Here is a 14,560-nt window from a genome sequence, read left to right on the forward strand (position 1 = left end):
CAATGTCAATATCCCCACTATACTGTATGCTCCAAGAGGGTAGAGATGTGTCTGGATTTTATCACCAATAAATATTTGAGGAATGAATGAATAAATTGCAAATAAACAATATTTTCATTCACCGTTCAACAAATATTTTCTTTTTTCTTTTTCTTTTTCTTTTTTTGAGACGGAGTCTTGCTCTGTCACCCAGGCTGGAAGGCAGTGGCACGATCTTGGCTCATCACAACCTCTGCCTCTCAGGTTCAAGCGATTCTTGTGCCTCAGCTTCCCAAGTAGCTAGGGTTACAGGCACGGACCACCATGCCCAGCTAATTTTTTAAATATTTTTGGTAGAGATGGGGTTTCACCATGTTGGCCAGGCTGGTCTCGAACTCCTGACCTCAGGTGATCCGCCCACCTTGGCCTCCCAAAATTCTAGGATTACAGGTGCGAGCCACCACACCCAGCCCTCAACAAATATTTTCTAAGTGTCTATAATGTGCCAGACATGGCCAGGCACAGTGGTTATGTCTGTAGTCCCAGCTACTCAGGAAGCTGAGGTGAGAAGATCACTTAAGCCCACAAGTTCGAGGCTGCAGTGAGCTCTGATCATGCCACTGCACTCCAGTCTGGGCAACAGAGGGAGATCCTGTCTCTTAAAAAAAAAAAAAATGGTGCGGCCAGGTGTGGTGGCTTATGCTTGTAATCGCAGCCCTTTGGGAGGCAGAGGCAGGAGGATCACGAGGTCAGGAGTTCGAGACCAGTCTAGCCAACATGGTGAAACCCCATCTCTACTAGAAATACAAAAAATTAGCTGGGTGTGGTGTCAGGTGCCTATAATCCCAGCTACTCGGGAGGCTGAAGCAGGAGAATTGCTTGAATCCGGGAGGCGGAGGTTGCAATGAGCCAAGATCGCGCCATTGCACTCCAGCCTGAGGGACAAGAGTGAGACTTCGTCTGAAAAAAAAAAAAAGGACCAGGCACTATAGTTGACCCTGGAGATACAGCAGGAAACAAAATGGATAAGGATACTGAACTCATGCAACTTATTTTCTAGAAGGAAGAAGCAGACAATAAAGACATAAACAAAACGGTGCATGTTTTGAAAGCAATAAAGCAGTGTAATCTGATGAGGCTGAATCTACTCTAGGATGAGGTTAGAGAGAACTTTTTGAGGAAATGACTGTTAAATAATATGCCAGTGGCCAGGCACAATGGCTCATGCCTGTAATCCCAGCACTTTGGGAGGCTGAGGCAGGTGGGTCACCTGAGGTCAGGAGTTCAAGACCAGCCTGGCCAACATGGTGAAAACCCGTCTCTACTAAAAATATTTTTAAAAATTAGCCGAGCATGATGGTGTGTGCCTGTAATCCCAGCTACTCGGGAGGCTGAGACAGGAGAATCGCTTGAAACTGGGAGGCAGAGGTTGCGGTGTGCCAAGATCATGCCACTGCACTCCAGCCTGGGCGACAAGAGCAAAACTCCATCTCAAACAAACAAAAAATAATAATAGCAAGCCACGAGGGAACCATATTATAGGTAGAAGGAACAGCAAGGGCAAAGGGCAAAGGCCTGCTGTTGATTGCCCCTTTGAGACCCATAGTAATTAATTTAAAGCAGAATTTCTCAACCTTGACACTGTTGACATTTTTTCCCCTGCTATCTCTTGGGCTAGATAATTTTTTGTTGTCCCATGCATTATAGGATATTTAGGAGCATCTCTGACTTCTATCAATTAGATGTACCCTCCCCTGCACCTAAGTGTGACAAAAATGTCTCCAGACGTTGCCAAATGTCCCAGGGAGGAGAGGAGTAAAATGGGTCCCAGTAAAGCATGACTGGTGAGCATCATCATGGATTTTTTTCCTCTAATAGCCTTGAAGTAACTAGTTGGATAAAAGGATCCAAGTAGGGGCCGGGCGTGGTGGTTCACACCTATAATCCCAGCACTTTGGGAGGCTGAGGTGGGCGGATCACCTGAGGTCAGGAATTCGAGACCAGCCTGACCAACATGGAGAAACCCGGTCTGTACTAAAAATACAAAACTAATCAGGTGTGGTGGCATGTGCCTGTAATCCCAGCTACTCGGGAGGCTGAAGCAGGAGAATCACTTGAACCTAGGAGGTGGAGGTTGCAGTGAGCCGAGGTCGCACCACTGCACTGTAGCCTGGGCAACAAGACTGAAACTCCTTCAAAAAAAGAAAAAAAATGGGATCCAAGTACATGAATAGTTGAAATTAACTAGGGTTGGGTGTTACTAAAAAGAGGAAGAAGGAGTTTTATAATATTTTCACGAGAGTGATTGTGTTAGATTATAGATATAAATTGGGTAAGAGGGAGAGCAAACACAAAAGAGTTGGTGGATCGTGAAAAACTGGTAGGATCAAAAGTTTAGAGGTCCCCATGAGGTGAAAGAAGTGAGGATACATGAGTCTGGACATGGTGGCTCATGTCTGTAATCCCAACACTTTGGGAGGCTGAGGTAAGTGGATCACTTGAGCTCAGGAGTTGGAGACCAGCCTGGGCAACACGGCAAAACCTCACCTCTACAAAAAAAATACAACAGCAAAAAGTTAGGCAGGCATGGTGGCTGGCACCTGTAGTCCTAGCTACTCGCTCGAGAGGCTGCGGTGGGAGGATTGCTTAAGCCTGGAAGGTCGAGGCTACAGTGAGCCATGATCATTCCACTGCACTCCAGCCTGGGCAACAGAGGGAGACCCTGTCTCAAGAAAAAAAGAGGCCGAGTGCGGTGGGTCAAGCCTGTAATCCCAGCACTTTGGGAGGCTGAGGCGGACAGATCACGAGGTCAGGAGATCGAGACCATCCTGGCTAACACGGTGAAACCCTGTCTCTACTAAAAACACAAAAATTAGCCAGGCGTGGTGACACACTCCTGTAGTCCCAGCTACTCAGGAGGCTGAGGCAGGAGAATGGCGTGAACCCGGGAGGCGGAGCTTGCAATGAGCCGAGATTGCGCCACTGGGCAACAGAGTGAAACTCTGTCTCAATAAATAAATAAAATTTTAAAAAAGGAAAAAAAAAGTGAGGATATGTGAGTAAACGAACTAGAAGGCTAGAGGTGATTATGAAACATTCCTGGCTTGAATTCAAAAAATTGGAAGAAGGCCAGGCACAGTGGCTCACGTCTATAATCTCAGCACATTGGGAGGCTGAAGCAAGCAGATCACTTGAGGCCAAGCAGATTGCTTGAGGCTTGAGACCAGCCTGACCCGTTAACAAGGCAAAACCCCGTCTCTCCTAAAAATACAAAAATTGTCCAGGCCTCGGAGGCCTGCAGAGAGCCGAGATCACGCCACTGCACTCCAGCTTGGGTGACAGAGCAAGACTCAGTCTCAAAAAAAAAAAAAAAAAAAAAAAAGATAGCCAGGCATAATCCCAGCTTCTTGGGAGGTTGAGCCATGAGAACTGCTTGAACCCAGGAAGCAGAAATTGCAATGAGCCGAGGTCACACCACTGCACTCCTGCCTGGGCAATACAGCAAGACTCTGTCTCAAAAAAAAAAATTGTTGCTAGGCATGGCAGCTCATGCCTGTAATCCCAGCCTTTTGGGAGGCCAAGGCCAACAGATAGCTTGAGGTCAGGAATTCGAGACCAGCCTGGGCAACATGGTGAAACCCCATCTCTGCCAAAAATACAAAAATTAGCCAGGCATGGTGGTGGATGCCTGTAATCTCCGCTACTCAGGAGGCTGAGAATCGCTTGAACCCGGGAGGCAGAGGATGCAATGAGCCGAGACGGCGCCACTGCACTCCAGCCTGGCCAACAGAGCGAGACTCCGTTTCAAAAAAAAAAAAAAAAGTTGGAAGAGTTTGTTTTTGGAGATGACAAAACCTAGGGTAGAGGTCTGAGGATGGGCTGAAGAGGAAGATCACTGGAGAAGAGACTGAGGAGCGGAGAGGCCACAATGGATTGCCCTGATGGATTATGAAGTTATCAACGATGATGTTAGGAAAAAATAGGTGAAAAGAGGAAGAAGAGGAGCCAGGTGCTAACATTATCAGTGAATGTGGGTGAACAACGAGGTTTGAAGACCCTCGCAACAAGTAGAGGCAGCAGATCATATAGTTTGAGACATTAATTTCAAAGAGCAGAGGATTTTGAAAGATGAAGAAAGAATAAGGGTCCAAGGCCAGGCGCGGTGGCTCACGCCTATAATCCCAGCACTTTGGGAGGCTGAGGGGGGCAGATCACGAGTTCAGGAGTTCGAGAGCAGCCTGACCTACATGGTGAAACCCCATCTCTACTAAAAATACAAAAATTAGCCGGGCGTGGTCATGCACGCCTGTAATCCCAGCTACTCAGGAGGCTGAGGCAGGAAAATCGTTTGAACCCGGGAGGCGGAGGTTGCAGTGAGCCAAGATCGCGCCACTGCACTCCAGCCAGGGTAACAGAGTGAGACTCCATCTCAAGAAAAAAAAAAAAAAAAGGCCGGGCACGGTGGCTCACACCTGTAATCCCTCCCAGCACTTTGAGAGGCTGAGGCGGGTGGATCATGAGGTCAGGAGATCGAGATCGTCCTGGCTAACATGGTGAAACCCCGTTTCTACTAAAATACAAAAAAAATTAGCCAGGCGTCATGGCAGGCGCCTGTAGTCCCAGCTACTCAGGAGGCTGAGGCAGGAGAATGGCATGAGCCCGGGAGGCGGAGGTTGCAGTGAGCAGAGATTGCGCCACTGCACTCCAGCCTGGGCGACAGAGCAGGCTGTCTCAAAAAAAAAAAAAAAAAAGAGTCTAGACGCAGCACTAGGGAGCAATCCACCCAACTCTACTCTGCAGTATGCAAAGACCGATGAACAAGCCTCTGTAAAGAGGGCTGCCAGGGAAGTGTGCCCTCCAGACGCCAGGTTTCAGTAAGGTCTAGGAAAGGGAGGTTCAGAGAAGAGGATGGGCTTATTAGGATGATGACAGACATTGAGTCCAGAGGTAACAGTGGAAAAATTTGAAAGGTCAAGTCTGGTTGGAAGATTGGGTGGTATTAGGGGATGTACACTACAGTATGGGGTGGTGGATGATGACATTATGAGTTAAATAACCTCGTATGAAAACCCAACCAACTTGTTTGTTTCTACAGGAAATTGTTCTGAGTTCTAAAAACTGATACATAAATTAACTTTGGAAACTTGCAGCATTATTTATAAAGTAATTGGTTACTGATTATTTCAAGGCAAATGATATTCCAGGTTCTAATTCTGCTTCCTTCAGGACTTCATTCTTGGGCTTCGACTATCTCATCTTTAAAATAGGAGTGATAATGTTTTTGCCTACTTGGGAAACAAGAGGCTGGGCTAAGTGGTCTACTATGGTTCATTCTGGAGTAGATATTTGAGATACAGATTTGGAAAAGAAGTGAAAAAGTGACCAACTCATTTATGAGGCTAGGGTAATCTTGCCTCTGAAATCAGTTAGTAATAATACAAGAAAAGAATTTTAGGCCCATTTAATCTATGAATACAGACACAGAAGTCTTTAATAAAATATTACTTAACTAGGCTGGAAGCGGTGGCTTACACCTGTAATCCCAGCACTTTGGGAGGCTGAGATGGGCAGAACACATGAGGCCAGGAGTTCAAAACCAGTCTGACCAACATGGTGAAACCCCGTCTCTACTAAAAATACAAAAAAAATTCTTTGGGAGGCTGAGGTGGGTGGATCACAAGGTCAGGAGATCGAGACCATCCTGGCTAACATGGTGAAACCCTGTCTCTACTAAAAATACAAAAAATTAGCCGGGCGCGGTGGCAGGCACCTGTAGTCCCAGCTACTTGGGAGGCTGAGGCAGGAGAATGGCACGAACCTGGGAGGCGGAGCTTGCAGTGAGCCGAGATCATGCCACGGCACTCCAGCCTGGGTGACAGAGCGAAACTCCGTCTCAAAAAAAAAAAAAAAAAATACAAAAAAATTAGCCGGGTGTGGTGACGCACGCCTGTAGTCCCAGCTACTCAGGAGGCTGAGGCAGGAGAATCGCTTGAACCTAGGAGGCAGAGGTTGCAATGAGGCTAGATCATGCCACTGCACTCCAGCCTGGGTAACACAGCAAGATTCTGTCTCAAAAAAAAGAAAAAATTACAAAATCCATCAATGTGGTTTATCACAATAATAGACTAAAGGAAAAAAATCAGCAGGATGCGGTGGCTCTTGCCTGTAATCCCAGCATTTTGGGAGGCCGAGGTGGGTGAATCACGAGGTGAGGAGATCGAGACTATCCTGGCTAACACAGCGAAATCCTGTCTCTACTAAAAATACAAAAAATTAGCCAGGCGTGTTGGCACACACTAGTAGTTCCAGCTACTCGGGAGGCTGAGGCAGGAGAATCACTTGAACCCAGGAGGCGGAGGTTGCAGTGAGCCGAGATCGCACCACTGCACTCCAGCCTGGGTGACAGAGTGAGACTTCATCTCAAAAAAAAAAAAAAAAAAAAAATAGAGGCTGGGCGCAGTGGCTCACGCCTGTAATCCCAGCACTTTGGGAGGCTGAGGCGGGTGGATCACCTGAGGTTGCGAGTTCGAGACTAGCCTGACCAACATGGAGAAACTCCGTCTCTACTTAAAATACAAAATTAGCCAGGCGTGGTGGCGGGCACCTATAATCCCAGCTACTCGGGAGGCTGAGGCAGGAGAATCGCTTGAACCTGGGAGGCAGAGGTTGTGGTGAGCCGAGATTGCACCATTGTACTCCAGCCTGGGCAACAAGAACAAAACTCCGTCTCAAAAAAAAAAAAAAGGAAAAAAAATCATATGGCTATCTCAAATGAGAATTTTAAAGGGCATTTGATGAGGTTCAATACCTGCTTATCATAAAAACCTTTAGCAAACAAAGGTTAGATAGGAAATTCTTATACTTAATGAATAATGTTGGACTCATCTCTTTTATTATTGGGGAAAAAAACAAAGATGTCCACTGTTACCACACTTATTTTACAAAATCCTAGAGGTCTTGAGCAATACTACAAGGAAATAAAAGAAACAAGTAGTGCAAAGATACGAAAGGAAAAAATAAAACTGATTATTTGCCGGGCGCGGTAGCTCACGGCTGTAATCCCAGCACTTTGGGAGGCCGAGGTGGGTGGATCAACAGGTGAAGAGTTCGAGACCAGCCTGGCCAACATGGTGAAACCCATCTCTACCAAAAATACAAAAATTAGCTGCATGTGGTAGCTCACACCTGTAATTCCAGCTACTTGGGAGGCTGAGGCAGAAGAATCGCTTGAATCTGGGAGGTGGAGGTCACAGTGAGCCAAGATCGTGCCACTGCACTCCAGCCTGGGCAACAGAGCCAGACTCCGTCTCAAAACAAGAAAACAAAACAAAACAAAAACCCTGATTATTTGCAGGTAATATAATCATCTACTTAGAAAAACCAATAAAATCGCCGGTCGCAGTGGCTCACGCCTGTAATCCCAGCACTTTGGGAGGCCAAGGCAGGTGGATCACCTGAGGTCTGGAGTTCGGGACCAGCCTAACCAACATGGAGAAACCCCGCCTCTACTAAAAATACAAAATTAGCTGGGAATGGTGGTGCATGCCTGTAATCCCAGCTACTCGGGAGGTTGAGACAGGAGAATTGCTTGATGCCCGGAGGCGGAGGTTGCAGTGAGCTGAGATAGCGCCGTTGCACTCCAGCCTGGGTAACAATCGAAACTCCGTCTTAAAATAAACAAATAAATAAAATAAAATCAACAGAAAGACTAGTAGAACAAGCAAGGGTATTCATAAAGGTTGTTGTGTACAAAATTAACCTATAAAACAAACAAACAAACAAAAACTACTAGTATTTTACTGCACCAGAAATAACCAATCAGAAAATGTTAAAAAAAAAAAAAAAAAGAAAAGAAAAAAGAAAAAGAAAAAAAAAGGCCAGGCACAGTGGCTCACGCCTGTAATCTCAGCATTCTGGGAGGCCAAGGTAGGTGGGTACTTGAGCCCAAGAGTTTCAGGCCAGCCTGGGCAATATAGGGAAGCCCTGTCTCTACAAAAAGATACAAAAATTTGCTGGGCATGGTGGTGTGCGCCTGTAGTCCCAGCTACTTGAGAGGCTGAAGTGGGAGGATTTCTTGAGCCCAGGAGGTCAAGGCTGCAGTGAGCCATAATTGCACCACTCTACTCCAGCCAGGACAACAGAGTGGCACTCTGTCTCAAAAAAAAAAAAAAAAAAAGAAGAAGAAGAAGAAGGAAGAAAAAGAATAATAAAAATAACATTCAATGGCCAAGCACGGTGGCTCACGCTTGTAATTCCAGCATTTTGGGAGGCCGAGGCAGGTGGATCATGGGGTCAGGAGTCAGAGACCAGCCTGTCCAACATGGTGAAAGCCCATTTCTGCTAAAAATACAAAAAATTAGCAGGGCGTGGTGGCACACGCCTGTAGTCCCAGATACTCAGGACAGTGAGGCAGAAGAATCGCTTGAACCTGGGAGGCGGAGGTTGCAGTGAGCTGAGATCTCACCAATGCACTCCAGCCTGGGCAACAGGGTGAGACTATGTCTCAAAAATAAATAAATAAATAAATAACATGCAATTTACATCAGTGACAAAGTTATAAGGTATCTAGGAATTAACCAAGAATTCTTAAAACTTTAGTGGAAAAATGTTTTTTAATTCTCATAAAATACATAGATGACAGCCTGAATATATAAATCAATAGTCCATGCTCTCAAATGGGATGACTTAATATTATAATGATATCAATTGTCCCTAGAATAATTTATAATTCAATGTTACCAATAAAAATCCAACTGGCAGCTAGGTGTGGTGGCTCATGCCGGTAATTCCAGCACTTTGGGAGGCTGAAGCAGCTGGATCACCTGAGGTCAGGAGTTCGAGACCAGCCTGACCAACATGGTGAAACCCCCATCTCTACTAAAAATACAAAAATTAGCCCATAGTGGTGTCTCACGCCTGTAATCCCAGCTACTTGGGAGGCCAAGGCAGGAGAATATTTTGAACCCAGGAGGCAGAGGTTGCAGTGAGCTGAGATTGGGCCATTGCACTCCAGCCTGGTTGACAAGATCGAAATTCCGTTTCAAAAAAAAAAAAAAAATCCAACTGTTGTTTCAGGCTTTTTTTTTTAATGTTAAATTTATGTAAGCAAGTTTTTTTAAAAAACAGATCTTGTTAAGTGTATCTCCAAATTTGTATAGAGCAATAAAAAACAACAAATATTAAGTCTACAGTGAAAAGAAAGCGTAATGGCCGGGCACGGTGGCTCACACTTGTAATCCAGCACTTTGGAAGGCTGAGGCGGGCGGATCACTTGAGGACAGGAGTTCAAGACCAGCCTGACCAACGTGGTGAAACCCTGTCTCTACTAAAAATACAAAACAATTAGCCAGGCATGGTGGTGGGCGCCTGTAATCCCACCTACTCAGGAGGCTGAGGCAGGAGAATCGCTCAAACCTAGGAGACAGAGGTTGCAGTGAGCTGAGATCGGGCCATTGCAATCCAGCCTGGGCAACAAGGGCAAAACTCTGTCTCAAAAAAAAAAAAAAAGAAAGAAAGAGTAACAAGAAGTCTCTTGCCCTTCTCAGAAATTTAAACTTGCTACAAAGTATCATAAAAATCAACTTGTGCAAGAACAGACAAATACATTAATGGAACAGAATACAAATTCAGAGACAGACCCTTACATCATACATTAGAATTTGATATATGATAAAAGTGGTTCACTAAAGAGAAAAGTAAATTGGATCCCTAACACCTAAAACAAGGATGAATTCTAGAGGAATCAAGAAGACTTAAATGTGAAAAGTAAAACTATAAAGTTACTGGAAGAAAATGTAGAAGAATGCATTTATGGTGCAGAGTTGGGAAAGAATATATACAAATTATCAAAAATTGCAAACCATAAGGGGAAAAAATGGTCATTTTCATTACACTTAAATTAATAATTTCTATTCTGGCCAGGAGCGGTGGCTCACACATATAATCCTAGCACTTTGGGAGGCCGAGGTGGGTGGGTCACCTGAGGTCAGGAGCTCCAGGCCAGCCTCACCAACATGGTGAAACACCGTCTCTACTAAAAATACAAAAATTAGCTGCATGTGGTAGCTCACACCTGTAATCCCAGCTACTCAGGAGGCTAAGGCAAGAAAATCACTTGAACCCGGTGGGCAGAGGTTGCAGTGAGCCGAGATTGCACCACTGTACTCCAGCCTGGGTAACAGAGCCAGACTCCATATGAAAAAAGAAAACAAATCTATTTCATGAAGTTCATGAAGGAAAAATTAATATAGAGATGATAGAATGGGAGAAGGTATTTGCAATGCCTAAATCTGACAAAGTAACTGATCTCTCTTTTTTTTTTTTTTTTTTGAGACGAAGTTTCACTCTTGTTGCCCAGGCTGGAGTGCAATAGCGCGATCTCAACTCACCACAACTTCTGCCTCCCTGGTTCAAGTGATTCTCTTGCCTCAGCCTCCTGAGTAGCTGGGATTACAGGCATGCACCGCCACACCCGGCTAATTTTGTATTTTTAGTAGAGACAGGGTTTCTCCATGTTGGTCAGGCTGGTCTCAAACTCCTGACCTCAGGTGTTTGGCCGGCCTTGGCCTCCCAAAGTGCTGGGATTACAGGCGTGAGCCACTGTGCCCAGCCTGATCTCATTGTGTTTGTTTGTCTGTTTGTTTGAGATGGACCCTCGCTCTGTCACCTAGGCTGGAGTGCAGTGGCATGATATCGGCTCACCTCAACCTCCGCCACCCAGGTTCACGCCATTCTCCTGCCTCAGCCTCCCGAGTAGCTGGGACTACAGGCGCCCGCCACCATGTCTGGCTAATTTTTTGTATTTTTAGTAGAGACAGGGTTTCACCGTGTTAGCCAGGATGGTCTCGATCTCCTGACCTTGTGATCCGTCCGCGTCAGCTTCCCAAAGTGCTGGGATTACAGGTGTGAGCCACCACGCCTGGCCACGAGTGGATTTTAAAAACATCGTGATTACTGAAAATAAGATCAGAGTGAAATATATAACAAGATGCTATTTATGGAAATTTAAAATGTTTGGGCCAGGCGTGGTGACTCACACCTGTAATCCCAGCACTTTGGGAGGCTGAGGTGGACAGATCACTTGAGGTCAGGTGTTGAAGACCAGCCTGGCCAACATGGTGAAACCCTGTCTCTACTTAAAATACAAAAATTAGCCAGGCACAGTGGCGCAAGCCTGTAATCCCAGCCACTCCGGAGGCTGAGACAGGAGAATCACTTGAACCTGGGAAGCAGAGGCTGCAATGAGTGGAGATCGCCCCCCTGCACTCCAGCCTGGGTGACAGACACTGTCTCATAAAAAGAAAAAAAAAAAGCTCTCCCTCTCCCTCTCCCCCTCCCTCTCCCCCTCCCCCTCCCCCTCCCTCTCCCTCTCCCCACGGTCTCCCTCTCCCTCTCTTTCCACGGTCTCCCTCTGATGCCGAGCCGAAGCTGGACTGTACTGCTGCCATCTCGGCTCACTGCAACCTCCCTCCCTGATTCTCCTGCCTCAGCCTGCCGAGTGCCTGCCATTGCAGGTGCGCGCCGCCACGCCTGACTGGTTTTCGTATTTTTTTGGTGGAGACGGGGTTTCGCTGTGTTGGCCGGGCTGGTCTCCAGCTCCTAACCGCGAGTGATCCGCCAGCCTCGGCCTCCCGAGGTGCCGGGATTGCAGACGGAGTCTCGTTCACTCAGTGCTCAATGGTGCCCAAGCTGGAGTGCAGTGGCGTGATCTCGGCTCGCTACAACCTCCACCTCCCAGCAGCCTGCCTTGGCCTCCCAAAGTGCCGAGATTGCAGCCCCTGCCCGGCCGCCACCCCGTCTGGGAAGTGAGGAGTGTCTCTGCCTGGCCGCCCATCGTCTGGGATGTGAGGAGCCCCTCTGCCTGGCTGCCCAGTCTGGAAAGTGAGGAGCGTCTCTGCCCGGCCGCCATCCCATCTAGGAAGTGAGGAGCGCCTCTTCCCGGCTGCCATCCCATCTAGGAAGCGAGGAGCGTCTCTGCCCGGCCGCCCCGTCTGAGAAGTGAGGAGCCCCTCTGCCTGGCAGCCGCCCCGTCTGAGAAGTGAGGAGCCCCTCCGCCCGGCAGCCACCCCGTCTGGGAAGTGAGGAGCGTCTCCGCCCAGCAGCCACCCCGTCCGGGAGGGAGATGGGGGTCAGCCCCCGCCAGGCCAGCCGCCCCGTCCGGGAGGGAGGTGGGGGGGTCAGCCCCCCGCCCGGCCAGCCGCCCCGTCCGGGAGGTGAGGGAGCGCCTCTGCCCGGCCGCCCCTACTGGGAGGTGAGGAGCCCCTCTGCCCGGCCACCACCCCGTCTGGGAGGTGTATCCAACAGCTCATTGAGAACGGGCCATGATGACAATGGCGGTTTTGTGGAGTAGAAAGGGGGGAAAGGTGGGGAAAAGATTGAGAAATCGGATGGTTGCCGTGTCTGTGTAGAAAGTAGACATGGGAGACTTTTCATTTTGTTCTGTACTAAGAAAAATTCTTCTGCCTTGGGATCCTGTTGATCTGTGACCTTACCCCCAACCCTGTGCTCTCTGAAACATATGCTGTGTCCACTCAGGGTTAAATGGATTAAGGGCGGTGCAAGATGTGCTTTGTTAAACAGATGCTTGAAGGCAGCATGCTCGTTAAGAGTCATCACCACTCCCTAATCTCAAGTAGCCAGGGACACAAACACTGCGGAAGGCCGCAGGGTCCTCTGCCTAGGAAAACCAGAGACCTTTGTTCACTTGTTTATCTGCTGACCTTCCCTCCACTATTGTCCTATGACCCTGCCAAATCCCCCTCTGCGAGAAACACCCAAGAATGATCAATAAAAAATAAATAAATAAATAAATATATAAATAAATAAATAAAAGGAAAAAAAACTTTGCACACAAAATGATTTATATTTTGTAAGAGCACAAAGAAAAAAATGAACATTTAATGCATTGGAATAATTGACTTTTTTTTTTTTCTTGTGAGACAGGGTCTCACGCAAGTGATCCTCCTGTCTCAGCCTCCCAAATTGCTAGAATTACAGTGGGATTACAGCCATAAGCCACCACACCCAGCCTGGAATAATTGACTTTTGAAGGAGGAAAAATGAGAAATGGATATGGAAATAGATAATTTTAAAAATAAAAATAAGCATTTGGGTGTGGTGACTCAAACGTGTAGTCTTAGCTACTTGGGAGGCTGAGGTGAGAGGACCGCTTGAGCCCAGGAAGTCTAGGCTGCAGTGATCGGTGACTGTGCCTCTCACTCGAGCCTGAGCAACAGAGACCTCAACTCAAAACCAGTAAAATCGCCGGGCATGGTGGCTCACGCCAGTAATCCCAGCACTTTGGGAGGCTGAGGCAGGTGGATCACCTGAGGTTGGGAATTGGAGACAAACCTGACCAACATGGTGAAATCCCCCATCTCTACTAAAAATACAAAATTAGCTGGGCCCGGTGGCGCATACCTATAATCTCAGCTACTCGGGAGGCTGAGGCGGGAGAATGGCTTGAACCCGGAAGATGGAGTTTGCAGTGAGCCAAGGTCGTGCCATTGCACTCCAGCCTGGGTAACAAGAGCGAAACTCTGTCTCAAAACAAACAAAAACAAAAATAAAAATGAGACATAGATCAGTGAAGACAGTGTGCTAATAACTGTCATTCGTTCAATCTTCTGTGCTGGAACTCAGGGATCAAGGTCCCCAGAAGCCGGAAGCAAAGTGAACCTGTGGAGCAGGAACTGGGTGAGGAAGCTTTCTTTGAAGGATGAAGAGGAGTCCTTTGGCATTCCGGATTTTTTTTTTTCTTCTTGAGACGGAGTCACTCTGTCGCCAGGCTGGAGTGCAAGGGCACGATCTCGGCTCACTGCAACCTCCACCTCCCGGGTTCAAGCCATTCTCCTGCCTCAGCCTCCCGAGTAGCTGGGATTACAGGTGTGCATAACCATGCCGGGCTAATTTTTGTATCTTTAGTAGACATGGGGTTTCTCTATGTTGGCCAGGCTGGTTTCAAACTCCTGACCTCAGTCGATCCACCTGCCTTGGCCTCCTAAAGTGCTGGGATTACAGGCATGAGCCACCAGGCCGGGCCGGCATTCCAGATTTTTCAGGGGATTAGTGCAGCAAAGGGATCAAGAAGGGATGTAAAGGCACAGTGTGTTCTGGGTACAATAAGGACTTAGGCATTGCCCAGAACAGGAGGTGAAGGAGATAGAAGGAGAGGCAGGAGAGATAGATAAGGCCAGAGATCGGATAAGAGAGGCAGGAGGTTTTGTTCACTCTGAAAAGGGATTTGAACTTGGCAATTGGGGCAACACAGACAGTGACTTCTTGCTTGAGAGATGAGATTGGACCTTGGAAAATTGTTCTCTGCCCTCGTCATAAAGGAAATAAGAGGAGCAGGAAGACCAGTGAGGGTGATGGTGATCTGGACTGAAGTGGCAGCCGCCACGGAGAATATCGGATGAATGCGAGAGAGTTTTGGAGGTTAAAGCACCAATGTTGGAAACTAACTGGATAAACGAGGAGAGCGGCGCAGGACAGGAGGAATCGAGCATGACTTCTACCATAGGGGTGACTGGGCGGGTAATTCATTGAAATAAGGAAGTTAGGAGGAGGAGCAGGTTTGGAC

The sequence above is a fragment of the Pan paniscus genome, chromosome 19 (assembly GCF_029289425.2).
Source record: "Pan paniscus chromosome 19, NHGRI_mPanPan1-v2.0_pri, whole genome shotgun sequence".
Classification (NCBI taxonomy): Eukaryota; Metazoa; Chordata; class Mammalia; order Primates; family Hominidae; genus Pan; species Pan paniscus.